General features: G+C 39.4%; 1 long non-coding RNA gene across 1 annotated transcript in view; it reads right to left on the bottom strand.

Moving 5' to 3' along the window:
- Nucleotides 1-26,104, bottom strand: part of LOC148595639 (uncharacterized) — a 43,447-nt gene that overhangs the window by 512 nt on the left and 16,831 nt on the right. The window lies entirely within an intron of this gene.

Genomic DNA, 26,104 nt, shown 5'->3' with positions numbered 1-26,104 from the left:
TGAAAATGTTTAATTTTGAATACTGAGCCAAAAAATCCATTCAGACACTATAAATACTTTTTGATTGGCCATTACACAGCAGGAGATTTGATGTAAAACATTTCACCTTGCACTGAATGGGATATTACTTACCGCTGGAAATTTGATGAGAGTTTTTGAAATATCTTTACAGAAACACAGATAAAAACCAACTACTTTCAGTAAAAAATTGTTGTACATCAAAAGCTGTCATTTAAATACAAAACATGTTTAAATTCTGCTATAAACGTAAGTGATTTTTCAATTAAGTTGGGCAAGTGATTACACTCTGATAAAATTCTGAAGAAAGAAAGCAACCATAATTCACATTTGTCAACCTAGTGCAAGGAAATTTCAGTGGTTTTGTTATACTTGTGGACATTATGCAACAGACATCAAAATCCTACTTCCATGCTGGAGTATCTCTGCACCGTGGTTCATCTAGGTAGCTCCACATTCGAGTTGTTACGTGCATCAGAATAGCAGATTCAGGCACTTACTTTTCTGTTTCCACATCTGTGCATTAAGTTCAATAATACTGAATTTAAACTCGCCCAGCTTTTGGGACCTTTGACAAATATCTTTTTGCTAATCGATAAATCAGGTTTGTTAAAGATAACTAAACCACCTTAGCAGCAGTGAAGTTTGGTGATCAGTGATGTATAGAAAAATATTATTTATACTCTCAAAATGCTTACAAAATGCTCAGGAATTGTCCACATACAGTGGAAGAAAACCAGGAAGCCTCAAACCCCTAGAACTTAAGAATGCAAATCAGCACACGGCAAGGATTAGGAGAGAGATGTAATCCAAATCTATGCAATGTTTATATGTATTATTTAAATACTTGTTTTTATATATAAATAAACAAATCCCAAATATACTCTGCTGCCCTTCAAGGCACCCAATTACAAGTTTCCTGTAGACTTCACAGAATATGAATTAATGTAGATTAGCATCTGAATACTGATATTTTATTATTTCCAGATTTGTTGATACAAAAAAAACACATTTTCTCCATCATATAACAGGAAGCAATGGATGTCATGTCTTGCCCCAAAGGGCCCCATGAGTTGGAGGCATTTGCATTAATGTCAGTACTAAATGTCTGAGGAAAGTCAGGTGCATGGACAGGGTGCAAAGTGCAGGACATGAAAATATTTTAAAGCCAGAGGGGCTGGCAGGGCAACTGTGCAGAAATGCAACATGCTGCCAAAAAGACAGACTTTTGTTATTTATTATTTGTAGTGTGCCATCCTTTTCTGCACTATTTCTAGACAAGTAAAGGCTATAAAGACCTTGTAATCCAAACTAGACAACACACAGAAATGACCAACAGCAGAAAAAGGAAAGTAAGAGAATCCTGTGGTTACATTCTGCCTCTTACATCCCACTTCACCTGCTTTTACAAAGATACTACTCAGAGGAACAACAGAAAAAAGGGTTTCAAGATGTCTAGTTTTTTTAAATGCCCACGACAGAAGATGTCGGGAGATGAGAGGGTATTCTTAAGGGATCCTGTTAGAGCTGACAGAGTAGAGTGGTCTACAGAATACACATACTTATTTTTCCTCCAGCCCATAAACAAAAGTAGGCAAGAAAAAAAAAAGAAGTAGAATAACTTTTTTTTTTATATATATTTAGCAGTTTGTTTTTCTGACCGAAGAGAAAGGAGAATGATAAGAAATCTAAGCACATGAACGAAGATGGCACAAAATAACCATCAAGAGCAGATTCAAGAATAAAGGTCCAAGTCACAAATTAACTTCACGGTTAAGACTCTATTAGGAGTCCCTGGAGGCCCTAAAAGAGAGGTACCAGTTAGCATTTGTTGACCTTGGCTGCCATTAAAATTGCCCTGATGGTCTCAGAAATGGCATTGACATTTAAATACTTCATAACAAGGCAGAGAAACTTTAATGTTATTTCACAGTTACAGTATGTTTGCAGGGGGGAAAATTCTCATTAATGTCATGGCATGCAAGTGTGTTTTTTCCATTTCTTTTGATGAAGGAGGTCCTATGAGGTACCATGACACCCAGTTTGGATCTCACACGCCTTTAGTGGGTGCTCAGTACCTCGCAGGGTCTAACCCCAAAGAAAAAATAATCACTGGCAAGTCAGAAGTGAGCCAGCCTTTTCTTAAGTAATTTGTGTTTTCTCTTAAAGGTTTAATTGAAACCTACACCTGGAAAAAGGACTGACACTTGCACTTGAGAAGGATCACAGGACACTAGAGCATGCCATAAACAAATCTGTAAGATGTGGGCCTGGTGAGAGGGAAAAGAGGGGGAAAAAAATTGAGACTCATCTACTACTGTGAGTCTAAGGAGGCACAAGCATAAGGAATTAGGCACTTTTACAAGATGAGCTGAGGAAAGATGCTGCCTGTGGGACACATGGAAAGCATGACAGACCATGATGGAACATCTGGGCTTTCCTCTCCGTGGAGCCCTTCTGTGCTTGCTCTATGGTGTTTAAAGATACCACTTCCTTTAACGGAGTCTTAAACAAACAAGCAACCTCAGATTGCTCCTTGCAACATATGGAGTTGGTAGGACTTGGTCAGATGTGAAATACAGAATAAAAGAAAAAAAAGAGTTATCACAAAAACAGCTCAAATGATGTCTAGAAAGATTTTAAAAAGTTGTGGGTAAAGTCTGTGAAAGTCTACTGCAGCCCCTGGAATATCTGCTGAGGGAGTCAGAACAGAGCCTAAACGCACATTCGCTCCTTAAAGCTCCTTGCAAACAAACTGAGCTGCGGTTTTATACACGCGGCTCTACCATGTCTGCAAACTCCTCTCAGCCGCGGGGTGCGCGCTGCTCTGCACGGCGGTCTCGTGAACTAGCGCAGATCAGACCCCACACACTCAACACAGGCAAGAACACCGCAGATTTCCTAGTAGCACTGCACGTACAAAAAAAAAAGGTGCAAGCAGCAGCCGAAAATCATTAACTCAAGAAGTCATGCACCCTGCAAATAAAAGTGAGGGCCAGTGCACACACAGGGAGAAAATTGTCTCATTAAGGTAAACAGTAAAATTCCTATAGATGTTAACAGGGTCAGAGCTTAACCCAGAGTACCAGGCTTTACAGTTTGTACCTGAAATATATTTGAATACAGAAAAAGTAGCAATGAACTAAAATTGCTGTCGACGGTATCTTGAGCACAATTCCCTTACCTGACTTTCAGCTCCGGGATTGCTTAGGGTAGAGGAGCAATACAAGGAAGGACATGCAAGTTCAGGACTACTCTGCTGTACAGAACAGAGCAGGGAGCCTAAAGGAAGACAGGAATGAACAGAAGCAGCTAGCAGAAGAGAAACATAGGCAAAGAATGTTTAAAGATGAAATGAGATCCTCTAAACAGATAAACGAGAGACTACAACACTTAGAGGCACCCAGAAAGGTGTCAAGGGCATGTACAAGCAATGCAGGCAACACATCCCCTAGGGTAGACATCCTAAACCTGGTACTCATCATGTGCATTGCTGATGGATAGGTCTCTACTCAGGGAAGCTCAGTTCCACAATATAAGCACATGCTTTTATCACTAGAATGAAGATAATATAAATAAGTTCAAGCAGGAGATCTGGCCAACAGAAATGCTATTTTAAGAACAATCTATTTCAAACTAAAAGAGTATCTGAAGCGTATAACTAGTATTAAGGAGCTATTCTTTTCATGATTTTGTAAGAACCTACCAAGATGAATGTAAAAAAGTAAAGACTTTGAATGCAAAACTAGTATCTATTCATGTCTTATTTTTTTTTGAATAATACAATCTTTTATTAAAATCTTTACCATAAGAAACCTAATACAAGTCATTACAAAGCGCTAAGATAGTAGTTCACCAACTGCCTCCCTCAGGAGGTAGGATAAATGGAGCCAAGAAGGCAGAAGGTTAGCTGACCATTTTCAAGCGAGAAATACAGCATTGTTTTCTGCAGAAATTATGTACAGCCGTGATTGCCACATTCCCCTGAATAAAGCCAGCAGTCTCAACTGAAAGAAAGAACATGCAAATGACAGTCACAAGCCCATATTTTTCCCTGTAAAAACCCACCGAATTCCGTATCCTGAACAAGTGCGGCAAAAATAAATAAATAAAGCGAGGATCACATCACAAAAAGGCAAATCTATAGCTGTTAGCTGATAGCAGAGGAACACCTCCTACATTTGTGTTGCCTTCCCTTTTTTCTCCTCTTTGTTAAGAGGGCTTGAACTGGGATGCCAGGTGCACAGAAACCCTGCATTCGGGGTGGCACGTGGCATTTGGTGGCACTCAGCTTTAAGTGCATATCTAGTGCTCATAAATATGCCACCCTTCTCTCTAGCTACACAAATGGATATTCTCTAGCAAGCGTTTCCATTTCAGAGCAGCAAACTTGTTTTACGCCGCCTGATAAGGCAGCCATCAATAACCTGGCGTTCCAAGAAACCTGATATAAAATGAGGGCTGAGGGATGAAGATGTCCAGATGAGAGTTCTGGAAGCCTTGGAAGCAAGCAGAGTGCCCAGTAAACCCAGGGCTAGCTACACATGGCAATGCAATGGGCAACTGCTAAGATTAAGCAAACATGTTTGCTTTCGGAAACAAAACTATAGCAGACCTGTTTGCACTACACAAAAATATATTAATCTTGACAGCACCAGGTCTAACTTAACATTCAGTGTGCTGCCAACATTATAAAAACGAAAAATCACAATCTTCTGACTTCAGTTTTTTACTTCTGCCCTTTATTTTACTGAGAAATCAGTAGTTCAAGACCTAGATAAATATTTCAAAAACTATACTATTCGTGAGCAGAGCAGGTCACTACCATTTCCCAGTGCATTTGGAGTTCATGTGAAATAAGGGCAGAAGAGTGATGAGCTGCATTTTTAACATGGGCATACACAGAATAGTTGTCTAGCTGATAGAGAATGCGTAATGCAACATCTGCACGGTGCGCCTTGCCAAAGCCCCATCCCAAATAAATGTAGTGCATTCTCCCTAGTGCAATTAACTCTCAGACTCTGGCAGGTTTTGCTAGAAGATCATCAAGGTAGATTACCTTCCAGCATATGAACTAAATACTTACAGGTGTTATATCATCAGTTATTACTTACAAACTTCTGCATTTAACAAGACATCCAGGCAAATGAATGATCTAATTTATGAATTATTTATAAGAATTTCACAGCATGCTCCTGGCGTCATCCATGGCCTTTTCCAGGTCATATGACACCAATTAGAGCTGAATTTTAAATTATTCAATAACCTGAACTCTCTTGTCATTTAACATATAGATATCAATGCAGTAAACAAGTTAAGTCTAATGGGCCCTGGAGGTTTGTGTTCCTCCGCCCATCAGCAGCAGAGGCTTTAAGCTACCACTGGAATAGAAAATAATAGAATGCAGCAGTCAAAAACATTTGCAAGGTTTTAATAAGTTATTTTGGCTCCCTTAGGGATTTTAGTATAACTTACAAGCACTGAATCTAAAACATACTAAAGTCCTTAGCTATGTGCTTTTAAAACAGAATTAGGACATACCAAAAGAGCAAGCCTGACACTAACCCTAATTTAGGTCCCTAATTTGAAATGTAGTGGAAATTATGGAGTAAGCAAGATTTACTACACACAACTCATTACCTCCAGGCTGTGCTACAGTAGAGCCAAAAATAGCCCCTCTTCCCAACACATATACACCTGTCTGTAAAGATAAGGTTATACACAGGGAAATGAAAATGTTAATTTAGCAGCTACTGGTTGACAGGTGTTACTCACACTTCCTAGTCCTGGTGTAGAGAAAGGACCTCCACTACTCCTCTACTCTGACTGCACTGAGGAGACCTCCACTAAAAATTTATCCAGATTTTGATACCAGCTTCAAGCTGCTAACAGAGATAAAAAGCATGAGAAAAAAATCATTTAAGAAAAAAGCTACATCAGATTTTTATGGTATCTCTTGGTTAGAAATATTTGAAATTATTTGACAAACTTTTACTGAAGAAAATTTAGCCATGGGATTCTGCTGCAAAACAAAGTTTGGTTGATGAATGTATAGCACATCCCACCTGTGAAGAAGTTTGGAAGGCTCTGAGACATCTCAGGAGCTTACGAGCACAGTTTCATGGCTGGAGGGAAGCAGACAGACCACTGATGTAGTCAAGAAAGTCCAAAACTCATGGTGGAACAGAGAAGAAAACTTTTGACACTCGGTGCAGCTCTGTACAAGCCTAAACGATGCCATCGCAACTGGGTCTCAGAGTACTGGGCACTAGGGAGCTACACCAGCAGCAAAAGACACAAGGCAACAAAGAGTGGCTCATTTCTATAGAATCCTTGCTTTCTGAATGTTGCTGTACTAAAAATTCCAGATCTGCTCCTTCAGTCTCAATGATCCCACTGATCCACACACAGGTTTACTTTGTGCCTTCGCTAGTTGGCAAGGATTCCAAAATTTCCTGAGCTGTGCCCATCAGCAAGAGGAAGATGGAAAGGAAACCATTCAGTTTATCCTTTTGAACAGTAGCAAGAAGTTTTCTAGCTGCTGCTGTCAAGATGAATACTGAAAAAGTAATGAAGTTGAGAAAATATCAAGCTGAGTAAATAAAAACACACCTGTCCAAATCGTCTAGCCAGATTAAGCAGCAAAAGCATTCAGACAAAACAGCAGCACTGAATATCTGTTCCTCAGCCTTTAGGGACAAGAGGTATGCTATGAGGAACTTAAAACAACAAAAAACAAAAAGCACAACTTTATAAGAAAAATGTGGGTGTGGGAGAGAAAACAACTACCTAATCTCCCAACACACATTTTAAGAACATACAAAAGTAGCTATAAGGGCTTTTATTTTGGTTACTTGCCAGATTTAATATTGTTCCTACATTGGGCAACACGTAATTATTTCCACATTAAGAGTGGTAACACACTGGATGATAATAGGAAAGTTCATGCCAGTTTTCATTAAGGAGTAATATCATCCTGTATTTGATCCTTCAAGGTAACTTTTGTAGAGTTATTTTAAAAAGTAAACAGCTTTCTGCTCAGAATCACAAGTTTAGCGTATTAGGGGCTACACATGTTCTCAGCTACTTCCAGTCTCCCTGGAAAAAACGTTGATTGAATTCTGAAGTCTCACTTTCATAGCTTCTGGCACAAGAGAAAAGGGCAAATACAGGGTGACCCTCGGAAGTAGCTCTAATTACTGTGATCAAACAGAAGCCAGAAACTTATGTGGACAAGAATGTGTAGAGTTTGATGTGTGAAGACTACTGCAGGAGCAGACATTGAACCATCAGCATTTGCCAACATCTACCTCACCAGGACAGCCAATATCAACTTCCTCCTGTATTTAGAATAGGGATAACTGTGGTACTTCTTGGCCAGTGATGAATTTTAAATGACAGACACTGTTCACTTAGAAAGATTGCCAAAAAGTTTTACTTTCTTCAACAGTTAACTCCTGTAATACAGTGTTTGTATCTCCTGAATGCAAACATCAGCCCAGAAATACCTTTGTGGCAAAAAACAAAGTAAGAAATGGAAGTCTTTTGGAATTAAAGCATGCCCAGGGACAGTACACTGTGGAAAAATATACAAGCACAAAGTTACTTAAATAAAACAGAAAAAAACATAAAAGCGAAAACAGAAAATCCTTTGACTCTAAAAGAAAGGTGTGCCCAAGTGAGCGCATTACATCAGAAGTGCCCTTGCAATAGAGCCAGCCGGCATTTAGATTCTGCTAATGATCCCATCTCTGGGAAATAATTCATAAAAAGTAAACAGTAATTTTCATGCGTCTGCCCTTTTGATCTTACATTTGTAGGGAGTATCCTGAGGCTAGCCGCGGGCGCCCTGGTGGCTCTGCCTGATTGACCTCTAATCTGCCCCTCAAGTAACGATCGTGCCAAGGAATGACAACAAGAGTTGCATGTAAGCAGACATTTCAATGCAATCCCATTAAAGACAGGCTGACTCACTTCATCTCGTCAAAGAAGTTTCACATAACAAAAAAAAATTAAAGCTGCTTAGAACTAATTTTTATATTGCAATGATGCTGCACTTCAGAACAGGGACTGGAAAAAGACTAGCTCATCGAAAACCGACTAGTACATAGTACTACATTAACTGCCCAAAAGCTAGTGCACGACAGAATCCTATGAAGCCTCTTGATTCTGTGTTAAACAGTCTTGATAGCAGAAAATTAACAAAGTCCTTGAGAGGAGTCAAGAAGCATGGCTCTTGGCCTGTCTGTAATTCAAAAAAATAAATAAAATAAAATAAAATAAAATAAAATAAAATAAAATAAAATAAAATAAAATAAAATAAAATAAAATAAAATAAAATAAAATAAAATAAAATAAAATAAAATAAAATAAAATAAAATAAAGCAAAGCTGCATATTGGAACAGTTTGGTCTAAGGGCTTAGACACTGACTACTCACTGTCTCACCTGCTCTGAGGTAACAGCTTGTGTGCTTTTACCCCACATCATCCAACAGTAAACACAAGATGGAATATAAGGGACAGCTTATGTGTCTCCTACTGAGACTGAAGCAAAGAGGTAAAGCAACCATCCTCAAGCAGATGACCTGCTGGCATGCCAAAGCCCCTAAGGTACCAGGAGCACATTACTAAATTAAGAGAGTGGGGAAATTACAGATTATCCTACTGCAGTACACTGACATGGAAGCATAGACTATTTTTTATTTTATAGGAACTATTAATGAAAAAAAATCAAGAAATCATGTATATTCTGGACGCACTGAAGTGTACAGTGTTAGGGCAGAGTTGACTACAAAGCAGTTGAAAAGGCTAACTGCCTTATCTGGACAGCAGCAAAAGTCCATCATGGGCAGATATTACATAGAGATTACACCCCCAGCTCCTGCTTCAGTCTTTCTGTGGTTAGTTTATATACCTGTTTAATGAGAAATGTCACTCTTGAACTAGCGAGAACTCCGTTTCTGATCAGAAGTCCACGCCTGAGTTTACAGTCGTGTAGGAGGTGCACAGAAGCACAAATGCCACTCCACAATCAGCGAGGAGGGGGATGGTTTTGGTTGAGAACATATGTGTCTCGGTCTTGTGCAGAAAACACCAATTGCTGCAGAATCTCCTCCTAAATTAGTCCCAGCATGACACCTCACAATCTGTCACCATATTTGACAGCCTCCACACTGGACAGATGCCCCTGAGACTGCTGAGCAACAGATGCAAACTACCTCACTCAAGATCGGTAGGCTTGCTTCCCTAAATGCAGAAATTCAAGGTCCTCTTGGCCTACATACTGTGAATGCAATGAAAAATGAAATGCTTTTAATTGGCAGACATGCAATATATAAAACAGATACACAAGTTAACGGATGAAATTTTGCAGACAAAAGGGAATCAAGAAAGAAGAGCAGGCATGGAGCAAACAGCAACCTCACATTCTCCAGGACATGCCAGCCAGCTCTTTTTGATGCCTACCACAAGGACTTCAGAATACTCTCAAAATACTTGAAATGATACTGAGGGTAGATCAGCAGACCTTCTCCTTATTGTCTGAGATTCTCCAGCAGCTGAGGTCATTTAGCAGGGGGTTTAGTATATGCAAGCAGACAGCTGACAGAGCAAAATGACCTCTGATACATCAAGCTACAAAGATCAACTTCCTCTTGACCCATGGAAATGATCGTTTATAGTCCTGCTTGATGCCATAAAGTTTAGCAATGGTATCAGTTATTATTCGCATAAAATGGTCCTAGATGTGGTGTAGAACAGTTTGACAGTCCATCCTGATGGGTCTCAGCTGCAGAATACTGATATAAATGCTCTTCTATAGTTACCATAGGCCATTAGGTTGTCTGAATGGACATCCATCACTAACAGCTTGTGTGAAGGAGAACATTAAGTTAAAAGGGCATGACCAGGCATAAATTGAAAGGCCCTCCACTACTTCAGGGTGGCAGTGACCTTGTAAAGGAATCTCCTTCATTCTAAGACACAGCAATCCGGACAAATAGACCAAATTAAACCACATACAGATATCTGTTATAGGGGTTTGGTGGATAAATGCTTACAGACATCAGCAGCATTCACAACAGCTTGAAGAGAAATCCTTTCACAAAACTGAGTCTTGGTCACGAGCACAGAAATATATGCCGAAGTAGTATATACGTCTAAGGTGTCCTAATAGTTTGCAACACACCATGTCTTGCTTCCCATGTAAGGATGTGGGGGTACAGTATCCAACTCTGAGCCCCTGCAATGCAGTGTCCCCAGCTGGAACACATGTGCACACTTTCAAGACAGAACCAGAATTTCAACCACCTCTGTGAAGAGCTATTATCAAGGCACTGACTATACCTGAACAAGTGTTACATAACTCTTGTGCACTCCTTGCTCCCAGTACACTGAATTTGGTAACTAACAACGGTCATCCATTAGCAAAAATTTGATCTCAACTTGAGGAAAATTAATGTACGATTTTGGTTACAACATACCTGGTACATAAAACCACCAGGAAAAATCGCAAAAGCTTGTATTTTTGCATGACTTACCATTGCTGATTTCTGTAATTAACATAGACATTAATTAGTATGATAGCCTATGCAAGTGGGGCAAGCAGAAAGAGCCTGTGATCCAAAAGGTACAAATTTTAAGAGCTCTGTGGATGAAATTATAATGGACAGTGAAAGCTGGGCAGTCTGGGCTCCTAGGCCACTTCTTTGGACAGAGTTAATAACTGTATTTGGACTACTAAGCTTAAGCCTTTCTTATTTCATCTGAAGGAGCTACACTTCAGCTCTCCTTCTTGGACTCAGGACTCAAAGAATAGTAATGCTTTTGGGCTGAAAACTTCTAAAACCACTCAATATCAACTTTTACAGAAGTAGAATTAGGTCAACAGTAAAATTCACCACTTGGAGGAACAGAGTTGAACCATCCAGTTCAACACAGAAGAAATCTCACCAAGAGTTTCTGCATCTGCAAAACACATGGGACTTTTAAATAGTAAAAAGTTTTAACTCTAAATATTGTCGTAGAGCAGAAAACTACCCTACTGGAAAAGAAAAAAAGAGCTTCTGGGCTCTAGAATCACTATCATAGAATCGTTATGATTGCAAAAGACCTTTGAGATGAAATCATAGAATGCTTAAGGTTGGAAGGGACCTTTAGAGATCATCTAGCCCAACCCCCCTGCACACGCAGGGTCACCTAGAGCACATGGCACAGGACTGCATCCAAGCGGGTTTTGAAGATCTCCAGAGAAGGAGGCTCCACAACCTCTCTGGGCAGCCTGTTCCAGGGCTCTGTCACCCTCACTGTTAAAAAATTTTTGCTTAAGTTCCTGTGGAACTTTTGGTGCTTCAGTTTGTGGCCATTACCTCTAGTTCTGTTGGTGGCCACCACTGAAAAGAGGCCAGCACCATCCTCCTCACTGCCTCCCTTGAGGTACTTACAGACACTGATTAGATCCCCTCTCAGCCTTCTCTTCTCCAGCTGAACAGGCCCAGCTCCCTCAGCCTCTCCTCATAGGGCAGATGTTCCAGGCCCCTGATCATCCTTGTGGCCCTGTGCTGGACTCTCTCCAGCAGCTCCACATCCCTCTTGTACTGTGGAGCCCAGAACTGGACACAATACTCCAGATGTGGCCTCACCAGGGCTGAGTAGAGGGACAGAATCACCTCCCTCGACCTGCTGGAGATGCTCTTCTTAATGCAGCCCAGGATCCCACTGGCCTTCTTGGCCACGAGGGCACACTGCTGCCTCATGGTCAACTTGTCGTCCACCATGACACCCAGGTCTTTCTCTGAAGAGCTGCTCTCCAGAAGGTCAGTCCCCAGCCTGTACTGGTGTCTGGGGTTATTCCTCCCCAGGTGCAGGACCTTGCACTTGGCCTTGTTGAATTGCATGAGGTTTTTCACCGCCCAGTTGCCCAGTCTGTCCAGGTCCCTCTGAATGGCAGAGCAGCCCTCTGGGGTATCAGCTACTCCTCTCACTTTGGTATCATCAGCAAACTTGCTGAGGGAGCACTCTGTGCCTTCATCCAGGTCATTGATGAATAAATTGAACAGGACTGGACCAAGGACTGACCCACTGGTGGGGGACACCACTAGCCAAATCCAACCATAAAGTTGTTACACAAAAAATCTTTTGAGTGTCACAAACTATGAGAAAGATAGCAAGTGGCAATTATTCAGAAGAACTGAGTGAACAGTAAGGAAGAAGGGCCAAGAGTAAAGAAAAAAAGCAGGCCAAAATACACTGGTTCAGTCAGGCATTTAAAAAAGGGTTCTCTCTAATTAGCTAAACTGTAATACAAATTAAAACTGAATTTCTTGTTCACAAGGTATTCATTGAAGGGGAGGTGATGCAGCTGGCTATTTCCAGGGTAGCTCAACCTAAAGCAGACTCAGTTCTGCAGGACTGAACAGAAGCCAGTTTCCATCCCTCCCCAAAAATGGGAAAGCAACTTGGCAACAGGGTATCCACATGCAAGTTTCATCTCAAAAACACTTATGAAGCAAGACAAACCCGTGGCGACTGTCCCTGAACTCATTAAAATCCCTACGGATTATTTCAAGTCCTCATGCCTGACATTCAGGTCCTTATGTTTTTAATGACTGGGAAAAGAGGTCGCAGAGTCAGGGTATAAGTGAGGGCTTTAATACCACAGCTGATCACTAAGCGCCCAGCAAAAGGAGTTTATTGGCATGCAACATTTTTGGCTTGAAATACTGAACTGGATTGTAAAATTTCACTTTGTTTCTGAAGTCTTTTGCTTTCTGATGACAGAACTGTTGATACAAATGCCCAGCTTCCAGCTTGGATAATGACCAGCAGCAAAGTAATCAGATCTCTTGGATCAGTGTCTGCCTCATGATACGAGATAAGATTAATAGTTCCATGCTGATTTGCCATTTCCGAGCGTGGTGTTAAATTACAAATTTACAGGGGAGGAATGCGTACGGTACGCAAGTCTCAGAAAAGGGCAAAACTGAAGCATGGCTATCACGAGATAAAACCATAAAACAATCACAGCCCTCGGGGAACCAGCAGCTCTGCGCAGCCTCTCATGTGTCAGATCATCATAGGGTGCCTAGTTATTTTATGATAAGATTATCTCATGTAAATCTCACCACTAGAATTGCCTGCAATAAAAATGTTACCAACTTTCTAATTTTAATTATTGGGTTCCTGAAGATAACTACTTCAATTCTGCTAAAAAAAAAAAAAAAAAAAAGTAAAGGAAAAAGAAGAGAAGAAAAACTCCTCATGCTTTCTGTGAAGCTGGAAGTACTTCAGATATCAAACTTAGAGACTGGATGACTTCCAGTGTCTGACACTGTGACTGTTAATTCCTCTCTTCACTCTTATTTTCACCTTGTCCTGACACAAGACAGAATTATATGCATAAAGGATATCACAAATTGTTCCATTTCCTTTCCCAAAACACACACAAAATATAATTTCAATGCCTCAAATGAAATCCATGCTCTACCTATAAGAAGGCATTTCTAAAATGATGCACAAAAGGTAAAAAAAAAAATGATTTTATAACCCCAAAATTTCAACTTTATGGCCTTAGCACTTCCCAGCGGAAGTGGCAACCTTCACCATAACAAATTCAGAAGTAGATGCCTACAAGCTGATTCCCTGGATGTGTTTCCCTCTCCTCTAGCAGTATCTCAAGAACTTGCTACTAACTTGAAGAAACAACCTCGGTTTTCAGTTGCATCACCCAGTGTTGTAAGTAAAACACAAACACATCCCTTAAATTATAATTCTCACACCTGCAAAGCTACTTAAGCAAATATCCATCTCCCAGTGTTCAGATCACTGCAGCAGAGGACTGCAGAGCTACGAAACTTAATTATGGTCACTGGACTCCAACTGCAGGCAAAAAAAATTCAGGAGACACCCTGCAAAAGCCCCGTTGGGAAACTGCTTCAAGGGATAGTGAAGGGAATCCCCAGGAATGGGAGTGAATGAAAAACTCAGGGAGAAGAGCTCAACTTGGTCTGCTCCCCATATACACTCACACTAACACATTTAGAGTCCTAAACTTGCGTCTGACCTTTTCTATATTTTTTTAATCAAAGCTCATAATTAAGCTAAGAAAAGCATGTTACAACAGAGGGATATGGAACACTTACAGGCTGTGTAACAAAGTAAAAATCAAATAACTGTATCCTCATCACACTGTAATTGGCTATTGCAGTATTGTCATTCTCTATAGATGGAACTAGAGAATAGGAATGGTTGAAGGCAATTTAGAGGACAGATTTGCAATGCGACTCACTAGCATGAATACCCTTTGCTTATGCACCAGGTATTTTATATAAGCATATACAATATAGTGCCTGCATTTCTCTTGTGTTTTTTAGTACTGAAAATGGCTAGTGAGACCCTTCTGAAGCGCCTTTCTCCCAGGCTCACTTGCTCCTGCTGCTTCTCTCTCACCTGAAGCCATAATCCCATCTTTGACATCGTAATCATTTGCACAGCCACCGATTGAGATGTCACAAGTGGAGGATTATGGCCAGGTGGGGAATAAGCAGCAGGAGCAGATGAACTCTTAAGAAACCAAAATCTTGTTTTCATGCAAATGTCCTTCATAATCGGAACAAAAGAACAAAGGCATAAAGGTATAATGGAGCAAAAAGGCAAGGAGCGGGTTTTTTCCTAAATACAAGATCCCCCCGAGTGTCCTCTGAGGAGTCAGCCGTTGATCAACTACTGTGTAAATCACTGCAAAAATAAAATGAAACTTGACATCTGATGATCGAAACCCTTCCCCACACACTAAAACACACAATTTTCTTCTTACCATGAAATCAGTGAAGATACTTTGCTCTTTGAAAGAACCTGTAACCTTTAGAGGTGTTCATAAACACTAGCATTACTATTCCTTGCAGTAACATCATATTTTATTCTTGTTCAGCAGAAGACGACACTGAGGCCAAGAAATGTAAGAGACTTGCCCAAATTTGTCACAGTCAGATCAATCACACCCAGAGAGTCCAAGCTGTACATTCAAAAAATCAAAGCTAAAGAAGCCCAAATTTCAAATGAACAAAAAATCCCACTGCTCCCATTACAGACCTGCACAAGGTCATAACAGAAGTGCTACAACTGTTTTAGTGGACCTGAAGAGTTAAGAGAAATATGAACCATTTTTATATTAAAAAGATCATTCATAAATTAATCTGAGAATGATTCTATCAAACTGAATGTCAATATTCAGACACTTAAAGGAAAAAGTCACAACTACAATCCAGAGTCAAGACAACTGGATCTTTACACGTAAAGAGGAATTCAGTCAGCCATACTAATATTGCTCACACTAAAACACTGCTGCAAAAAACATCTACTAGAAATTCTACTGATTTCATTTCTACTGTCTTTTTACTTACCTTTGGGTAATCAGTGCTAAATTGAAGCACATTCTTGGCAACACTCCTACACCTATATCAGCAAATTCAGTGCTTCTGCATCAGTGTAATTAATAAACATAAGAAACCAATTCCTTGAAGAGTCAAAAAACAAGGTTGCATACTTGTGTTCTGTGTCACTATTGCCTGCAATGATACTGAATATATACCATTAAGTTTGACTACAGCTCAGACTGTTTCATCACCTGCCTGTACGCTAGGTCCCATATAGTCTTCTGGACACATCCTGTCCAGTTCTTGTCACAGAAGTGGCAGCTCATTTCCTCCACAGGAAAGCAAGGGAGAAATAAAGAGGAGGCACACTCCTCTATTTTTCACACTTATTTTCCTTTGTGTGATTTAAGATGTTAATGTATCAGCAGTATTTTAAGTTCATTTGAATTGCCCAAATAGCCTCCCGGTACCTACACATGCCATTTGACAAAGTTGTAAATTTAGAAAAGATGAAACCACTTGGCTGTGCCAAAAATTGCCCCATACTGTGGAAGAAAAGCTCTCTTCACCAAATTTGGAACAAATCCAAGTATAGTTATAAACAGCATTCTAAGCAACAACATACATGACTGCAAACTGCTTATAATTAACACACAATACTCTGGGTATCTGTACAACATAAAAACCCCTACATACTATATATGAAATTTATTCAAGAGTTTAAAGGAGTTGTTGAATAAGTCTAGGCTAATCTAGGATTTTATAGTTTGATAGACAAATGCCTGAACATCCTAACTAGATATTAATCAATCTATAATTGCTCTCAGGATGTATTTAGCTTTGAAATCTGCTCTCTCTCATTCCAGATCTGAAAAAGGTTTTCGCTGCCCAAACTGTGTTAGTCTTTCCAACTATATCACTGCAGTCTAACAAAAGATATTATATCTCCCCAGAAATCTAATCTTGCATTTGCTCTTAGATCTATATGCTTTATTTCTTGAAACAGAAGCCTTATTCACCTGAGATGTGTTTCTGAGCATCATCTTTAAACCTGTCATCTTCAGAGCCTAGCTGGTAAAAAGGAAAAAAAAAAATCTCGCTTTTGTACAAACTTACAGATATTATGCATTAATAAAACCAAAGTATCCTATAGTCAGAAAGCAGGTAGGGACATTTAGGGATAAAGAAATTTGATTTACAAAAAATGCATTTGTTATAAATGCAGACATTTGTATGTTGTTTTTCATAACAGCAAAGCATCGACAAAAATCTGCACTGAAAACAAAGTTCTATCATTGCAGAAAGGAGAATGTTGCTTCATGCTACGTAGCAGCCCTACCAAATCTTTACTTCTCAGGTAGAAGGAGCACAGGGTGGAATCAATTCTACACTAACTATACCTTCAAAGCCTGTATTTCCTTAACACCTTTGTAAGCTGAGCAGTACACACGCAGAGAACTACCCACTGAGCATTTCAAGACACAGCCTTTAGATAACACACTGCGGCAACGCATAATGGATACTCTAGCAAAGAGGCCAATAGAAAACTGCCAGTTAAAATAGTTCAACTTTCAGGAGACAGCAAACTATGTAGTATGAAAGAAAAATCCTCCCATTAGAAACATAAGCCACCAAGCACATCCATCACTCTAAGGAGAAACAGAGCACAAAGGCACTTGTGAAACAGCAATAGGAGACCAGGTCAACCACTCTGGGATGAAGCCTGAAGCTGAAGCCTGGGATGAAGCACTTCAGCCTGAGGAGGCCATGGCTTTCTGCTGCTAAAGGGAAAAAGTCTGCGGTGCAACAAGCCAACCAAAGCACCCACCAGTCCCAAATCCATATAGCTACAAAACTGATTGCTAAAAAAAGCTTTAAATAAAGTTTGGAAGTGCCATACCCTCAAAGGTTAGCTTGTGATTTCTGAAATTACAGGTCAATTCTATTACCCCTTAATGCTTGACTTCGGAAATTCCTTAAAATATGGCATTTGCTTCCTGCAACACACCTCATGCAGCCAAGCATATGGAGTCAATAAAGGTGTCTCTTCATCTGCCATCTGAAGCTTTATTTTTCTCACTTATAAATTACAACTAGTTTTAGTAATAGCAATCTCTGCACACAGAATTGAAATGCACTTCCATTTTCCACGTTGCCGAGCTATATGGCTTAGTAAATACATGCAATTTAGGTTCAAAGCCATAGCTTCAGGCATTACACATTAAAAATTTTATACTGCTGAAAATTAATGTCTTTTTTGCATATGCTTGAACCATAAATTTAAAAAGCTATGTCTTATATGTATCAGTTGGGATTTTCTTAGCCTTGATTTTTAAAAAGAATCATGCATAGAGAGTTGCATTTCAGTTTTTTCTCTGGGCTTTTAATAAGAGAATAAGAATTTATTTCAATTCATCAAAAGTAACTAATTAGAACTCTACAAGTCTCATATTTCGTACTCAAATTTGTGTGTTCTACTGTATCAGAATCAATCTCCAAATTCAGTTCTCAGAATGGAAAAAAATTGACACTTGCTTGCACTGTACTCACAGCAGCACCCAAGTCAAACACATGAAGAAATGGTAATTATTTCTTTTTGCACAGAAAATAGCGGCCACCATTTCAGAGTAGGGTGGAAAAAAATGAGGTTATAATAAATGCTTGAAAAGCAGTGCAGTGCTATGAAACTATGCTATACCTTGGAGAGATTTCAACTCCTCTTTCTCCCCTGCACACAGAGAAGAGAAACTTTTCTCCTGGTACCACCTACTCAGGAAAGCAGGAGGCCAAGGCGGTCTCTAGGATTCTCAAACGTCACACAGAAATGTCACATCTCTTCCTTTGGAGATTTGGAAGGAAGAGGTGTCTGGAACTAGGCTTTTCCTTTTTATTTTACCTTTCAGGTCTCTCGGTTGCTCTTGCCTTAAGCTCAATTGTTTTAATCAGAATTCTCCACGCAGTTACTTCCAGTCTATCTGGAATAAGCAGTAAAACTGGACAAAACAGGAAAGTTTTGTCTAGCTATAACCACAGGGCCAGTTTAGCATATAATTTAACACGTATTCACTTTGGCTTTTAATGCACTATATATACTGATACTGTGCTACATATTTGCTATTTGACTACCTACCATGATGCACACAGGCAACTACCTAATGTGACACAAGGTTCTTGCCATTTTTGAGCTATTCCATCTTTCAAGTGACCTTTCAGGCAGGGTTTTTGTTTTAAATTTTATAGTGAGTTCAGTCTGACTTTGATGAACTAAGAGGCTTTTTTTACAATAGCTTTTCAGCATCATCCAGTAGTATTCAACATTATTCTTCCAGGTAAAGAGGCCCCAGAAGAGGTTCTCTTTCTCCATGGTTGTTACATCTGAATTCTTTTACCTGCCAGGCCCATATTAAAATGGTCAATGCCAAATTTAGACATTGTTTGTTAGACACCAAATTTAGGTCTACTACTGAATGCAGAATGAAGGAGAGTAAGAGAAGAATAGTTTTGCCTTTCTGCCTCCTAACATAGTCTCGTAGCTACTGTAGAGGAACCTTCAACATGCAGTCTAATATTAAAATTTTTGCCTATAACAATAACTATTCAATAAACTAGTGGCATAAAGCAATGGAGGGAATCTCTTAGCTTATTCCTTGTACATTTTATGAGGTCATATGCCTTAAGAGGAATTCATGTCAACTGAGAGAATTCCAAGATACTTTAAATGTCTTAAGAAAAATCCACCAAAGAATCACATAAATTCAACAAATTTGAAAACATGTTTCCCTTTCATTTCTTTAGGGTAACAAGTGAGCCAGGTTGATTGCCTATTAAAAAAAATGAGAGCACTAGAAAATATGTACTATTAGAAAAAATACTTCATGCAATCAGTATTTTAAAGGAGCACACACGACTTGCACATAAGTCAATTTGAAACTAAAGTTCTGTTTGTTCTTAAATTGAGATTGTAGAAATCCAGAAAAATGTTTTTCCTTGATTTTTTTTTTCTTTTTTTGGTAATGGAATCTCTTTGGAACTGGAGCAGCGTCAAAACCTTCTATTCCCATTAGGCTTGGTCTCAGACATGGAAGTCTTCCTAAAGTCAGCTCTTGAAGGTAACTTTCAAAGTCTTATCTCTATTACAAATAGATCAAACACACCAAAAATGCATTTTTTTTAAATAAAATGTATTTATGAATCTTCAATCTATTATCCCATGTTCTCTCTTGGAAAAGACTTGTCAATAGAACAGCATCATCAATCAATCAAATAGATTTTGAGTACATCTGCGATGGATCTGCACTCCCATAAATTGGCTCGAGTCATTTAAAAACTCATATCTTAATGATAGGAGGAGAAAAATTATTATTTTGATCTATTCTTCCTCCCCTGTTAAAGCACCTTGGGCAAGGGCTAAGCATTAAAAACAACCAACAGCTGTATTATAGCAATCAAGTCAAAACGAAAATGACTGATCAATCCAGAAGAAAAGCTATAAGACATCATTCTATATAAACAACACGAAGATTTTAACTAAAAAGTTTTGAAGTGTGTCAAATGCATTGCAGTAATTAAACAAGCAGACAGGGTGCCAGAACCATAGGTGGTTAAAACACCCGCATTTCCCCCCCTTTCACTCTCTCTAGATTACCAAAGCATTTAAAGAGTGCCCTTCTACAAACACTGTTCTATTAAAGTACTTAGCAAGAGCACTGTAGGAAATGATGACCCAGAAATTAATATGTGGATTTCTCTGCTAGTATCAACAGCACCACAACAGGAGGGTCTACAATTCCCTCCTCCCTCCTTTTCATTAGGCAAAATTTGCAATTCTTTTTCAGAAACTATTCCATTACACGGTTTCCATTGCATCACTTCTGTCGGATGAATCCCAGCTATATAGGACTGTATCTCAGACTCCTATCAGCTTAAAAAGCTGAATCACAGAATGGTTGACGTTGGAAGGGACCTCTAGAGATCACCTAGTCCAACCTCCCTGCACACACAGGGTCACCTAGAGCACGTGGCACAGGGGAGCATCCAGGCGGGTTTGGAAGATCTCCAGAGAAGGAGACTCCAGAACCTCTCTGGGCAGCCTGTTCCAGTGCTCTGTCACCCTCATAGGAAAGAAATTCTTCCTCCTATGGAGATGGAACTTCCTGTGTTACAATTACACCCGTTAAATAATCCTTGTGCCTGAAAAGAGAGTTGTTGCTTTAAAAAAAAAAAAAATCCCATAATTTGATGCAGATCCTGCTAGCCACATAACATACAGAGCTAATCTAAGAATAATTTGATTCTTTCTGAAGGTACTGAGGTGCTAAATGCTCTCACCTTTCAAAGAGTCAAGAACACTTGATACAGTAGCGTGAGTTTGATCACATTTCAGATCAGTTCAGTGGAATATATAAGTAAAACTCACTTACGATATTAAGTATAACTGAGAATAGTAATGTAGATAGAACAGAATTCACAGAATTAGTTTTCCTGGGTAGAGGATCACCTGTACAGGACAGCAAACTACCCCTCACAGGACTAACCGCGAGCCCTCCGGAAGAATCCCAGGCCAATTTCTCCTTATGCACGGAGGCACTCAGACCCCTTTCTAACTATTCTCAATGCTTCAAGATCTTAGGAAGCTTCCCAAAAGCAACTCAAACTACATCTATTATTCTGTTCAGACTGGTTCTCTGTGATGCGTTCCACAAGGGAAGATTGGCTGAGATATAGGTGGCATCAGTGATAGCACCACAAAAACTGAAACATTACCCTTAAAAATGTTTGAGAAGAAAATGCTCTGTATTGTATTTCATACCACTAAGCATGTTACAGAGCATGTTTGATAATGGTCTTTCAAAGTGCTAACATTATAAACCTGAAAAGGCATCAATGATAGGCAGTCATCTACAACCCCTGTGAGCCTGTTAATATACAAACACTTAAGAGGAAGATGATGATAGCATGTGAATACAAAAAAGTAAACCCTAAAGAAAAGACAAATTACAGAAGATACTAAAAGTTGGTGTAACATGATAGAATAGGAAGTAACAGCTGAATGTAAGAAATACTTCCTGAGCAGACATCTTCCAGGGACAGCAACAGAAGGCAACTTTCATGCCATTCAGGCTGGACATAAATCTTAAGAGGAGATCAGAAAGGAAAAATCCTGCAGTGGAAAGCAAGGAAGGGAAGATGAAGGTTTGGTTGCAAGCATAAATTGAAAACTCAAAGATTAGAATACGTACCAAAAAAAACAAAACTGAAATTTCAGAGAACTCCAGGGGAGAGAAGGTGGGAAGGAAAGGAGCAGAGAAGTTGTTCTTTACCTGTCTCTAACATCTGATATTAGTCCTACAATTTAATGAAAAAAATGACAACAACAACAAAAAAAATTAACATACGCAGAAGCAATAAATATGGATTTAAAGAGGAAGATCTAATAAGTCTTTCCTTTTCCCACAAATGGAGGATGATGGCAATTCAAATGGAAAAAAAACATAGCAAACAATATTCATAATAAATGGTTTCCACAGGCTACAAAAATCATTGTGAGGTACTGTATACTGCAGAGTTTTATGACATTTTTTGGCTGAGTTCATGATTAGGAGATTACATAAGCTGTTTATTACTTGCTGCAGCCCGTGGAGCGCAAAAAATGAACTGGTCATTTAATTTACACTAAATTTGTACCAGATAGCAGAAAAGGCAAAGCAACTCACTGAAGACAAAACAAGCATGAAAATGCTGCCACTGAGAAAACAGCACTGTTTTCCAATATTGTGCTGCACAGAGAAAAGAAGCAGTTAGATAAAATGCAATTAGTATAAAAACGCTTTTGAACTCCGCCTGGACCCATGGATTAGTGCTTAGCTACAGATGAGGCTATCTGTATATTCACATGCGTGCATGAGCACAGTAGTCATGGATGGACAAGGGGAAGAGCAAGAGTGACATGGGGAAAGGGAGGAAGACAACTGCAATTGAGTTTTCATGTTTCCCCAAAGTCCCAACTAGAACTAATCAAAATGAATTCATCCAAATGTCTGTGATGGCCAAAAATTTAGTCACACACAGTCTGGCTGTCCAAATGAATGGTGAGGAAAGGACTCACATCAATCAGCTTCATCTAAGAAGATTGGCACAACTTCAATAGGGATTGACAGAGTTCAGTGCCTGCCAGACTGATGAGCCAAGCACCAAGCTGAAAACATTCTGACTATTCATAATGACACTGCAGTCTCGGCCCTTGATTAATTAATTCAGAGACTAAAGCTTTCAGTTACTGTACGGAGAGTATTTGAGGCAACCATCTCTCGTTCCTTATGTGTATTAGTATCATTTGTGCAGTGCCTTTAACAGCTATTTCTTCTTGCATTACCGCTATGTAGTATCTCATGTACCTTGCAGGTGCTTTTCCTCCCTCAATCAATTTACTTTCCTACATCATAAAACAATTGTAAATGTTCAGTGACTTGCCTTTGAGAAATTTTTCTAAAACAGCCTTCAAGCCACAAAAATCATTTTTTCTTAATTGTTTCTAATAATGTTATCCCTCAGTGTTCGTCAAAAAACATCTGACCAACTCTGTGGCTGTAGAATGGCTCTGCTAGAAATGTTGCTATGTAGCACTACACATGCTGACAATTATCAGCTATAAAAAAAAAAGGTGATAATTATACTGCATTATTGGTCAGCCAGAAGAAAATTCATTTTCATTAAGACCAATCTTTCAATTCATTCTCAGACCTAAATCAGGTTATAGGAAGGTAAAGTGTCTACTATATTAACGTATTCCAATTATGCAGGGCTGGGTAATGAAGAAATGAAACTTGAAAGTTGCACTGAAACAGGGGAGCAAATGCTGTCCCTTCTTTGGAAGGCATTTAACAATGTCAGACACATTAACCACCTTAGCAGAAAACCAGGAGGATGCAGAACATTATAGAGAAAACAGACTTAAAAGTCTGCCTTAAACTCTTTCCAAACTAAGTCAGTTTGCCAATACTATCCATATACTTGAACAGAATATCAAATACAGATTTCGCCTCAAAGTATCTGCCATCTCTCTCTTTCAGTTTACGCTGTTTCTCTTTAGTTAATTATGTTTTCTGATGATCCTCTACTATAGCTGCACAGAAAAGTATTTTAAAGGGAAGCAACAAGTTTGACAGACAGCAGAAGTGAATCCTTAACATACAGAATAAGAACTTCACCTACTTTTCCAATATGTAGTTTGTGACTAGCACAATTTTTTATTTTGTAGTTCCACTTGTCAAAAAAGCTTATATACTTCTTACTTGAGCAAAGCCAGTCTTTAAAAAGAATGTGGCTTACAGACCCAGTGAAATTCAGTAAGAATCACAAAAAAAAAAAATTAACAATCTGTCCTGCTTCAATATGAAAAAGAAAAAGCACACACTATTTCTTTACTTTTCACAGCCTCTTATACAGTCCTTTTCTTTCAGAATAAATCTTGCCCGGCAGAAGACCAGTAAGCCCGAAACCACTGAGGACTTGCAATTCCATGGCATGAAAGAGCCTCTGCAGGCTACACAGAGTGAAAGGCTAATGGAAATGCACCTGGCACCAGGAGACATGGTAAGCTCACTGGATTCACAAATTACCTGGGACAAGGTGACTGCAAGGCCTGTTAGAATCAAAAAGGCATATTTATAGGCTTGTGGCTGTTCACAACTTTCATGTTAGATTTACAAAGTTGCAGTTTCCCTGCTTGCGAATGCAAATTCCAAGCAGACGACTTTTCTCCTGAATACTAGGATGTACGACCTCTAGGACACACTGGCTTTGCTCAAGTGATTTTGGCTGCCTTTTTCGCTTCCCTTATTCCTTCTCAACAAATGTTACAGTATTCATCTTCATCTGCAAAACACAGTGAAATCTAGAGGTAGAAAACAGCTTCCCACTTAGCTCTAACAAAGTGGCATTTGGTTAAGAAGAAAAACAACTATTTTACTTCCTCTTAAAGACTTATTTTCTGAACAAGTAGCTTGCAGCAATTTCTTGTATCAGTGTTTCTTTTATTAAATAAGCAGTCTAGTACGTAGTGCTGAAGTCAGCTTAAATTAAGTTACCTCACTGTTTACTCCAAAGTAGAAGGACCCGCACAAGGCACTTGGTGGGACAGGAAAGGTGTGAATTTAAACTCATTTCTTCAACTTGGGCAAGTTTGGATGCAGACGAGACAATATGCAATATGCTCCAACCAAAAGCATCACCACACAGAACTGTGCTAGTTTTATTTGTATGCAGGGGCTCACCTTCCATTAAACTGCTAAAAGTTGACATGGAGAGGAAACTTGGATGCCCGGGCTCCCTGCTTCCACAGTGCTGTCACCGCGGTGCTCCTGGCACATCACCCCTACAAAAGCTGCCCAAATCTTGCAGATTGACTAACAAGATCAGCAATCCGCGCTCGACTGGTTCAACGGGGTGTTGATTCATGCAGATTATTTGCCGGAATGATCTCATCCGAGAGGCGTCAAATCTCACCGGAACCCTGTCTATTTTCAGTCCCTAATCCCTAAACCTTTCTAACCTGCACAGAACAAAAAAGGGAGCTGAAAGGCAAGGAGAGGAGATAATGATGCCCGCCACGGAGGCGGCTGCTCAGGCAGTGCCTCCGCCGGCCCCTGCGCCCGCAGTCAGCACCAGCTGCAGCCCAATTAAACCCGGCCGCTCACAGGTGTTCGTTGAAATCACTAACACAAAAGAAATTCACACTTCAGAACTGCAATATTTAAAAGCTTTGAGGTGGAACCAAGAAAGATAAAAGCCCGAATTAAGTTTATTGCCACCTTGTGCTTCACTCTAATGCAGGTTTTGAACAGGGCCTCCCATTGGTATTAAAAGTTGGATGAACATCTGCATTTAAAATACAGGAAGTCGAGCACGTGAAGTGCTTTTAAAACGCCAGTTGCCGTAGTGGATAGGGGGCTTTAGGATACGTTCATTTATTATTATAGTTGTACGGCAATATGGTAAAATATATTTGCCAAGTGGGCAACACAAACTCAACTCTAAGTCAACATAATACGCTAGATTGCTAAGATTTTCATAAATATTTTTGGTGCTTATTTTCCCTAAGCATAACTCTCATTTCCCAAAATAACAATTTCTTTCATTTTTAATGAGAACAAAACCACGGTATGATCTTCTCGTGCTCTCTTGCATTCAGATTAAAAACCACAAGAGGGGAGAAAAAGAGGAAGAGAGGTAGCCCCCTGATATCTCCCCATGTGCTCTTAAGTGATCGAGTGACAGGAACTAGTCAGTAAGTGAATTCTTTTCCTCCCTCTACAGAGCAGCAAACAAAATAGCTATAAAATGAACTTCTCTTTATGGTCCTATACCAAAATATGTATACAAATTAACATCCAAATGTCTTTAATTCCCATGATATGTCTATTAAGCAGCAATTCTCCATAAGGCTGTTTAGTTATCCAAACAGCAGCCTAAAATTATTATCTCTCTAAGCTTTCCATAACTTATCACTCAGTTCCTATGAAAAGCCATTAATTTTGGCCTCTCTCTATCTTGGTCTCACAGGAAATATTCTGCAAAGGGATGTAATAAAAATGTGATTTCTGCCATCATTTCATTAAAATTCCCTGTTAAATTTCTATCTGAACAGTGTACATAATATAAAAAAACTCAGAGCTCTTATTAATGGTGCAGTTCCTTATGATACAGGCTTTAAAAA

The sequence above is a fragment of the Tinamus guttatus genome, unplaced genomic scaffold, assembly GCF_059628265.1.
Source record: "Tinamus guttatus ecotype Peru unplaced genomic scaffold, ASM5962826v1 Tinamus_guttatus_pri_ptg000081l, whole genome shotgun sequence".
Classification (NCBI taxonomy): domain Eukaryota; kingdom Metazoa; phylum Chordata; class Aves; order Tinamiformes; family Tinamidae; genus Tinamus; species Tinamus guttatus.
Note: the sequence above shows the minus strand (reverse complement) of the source record. Positions and strands in the feature narration are given on the sequence as shown.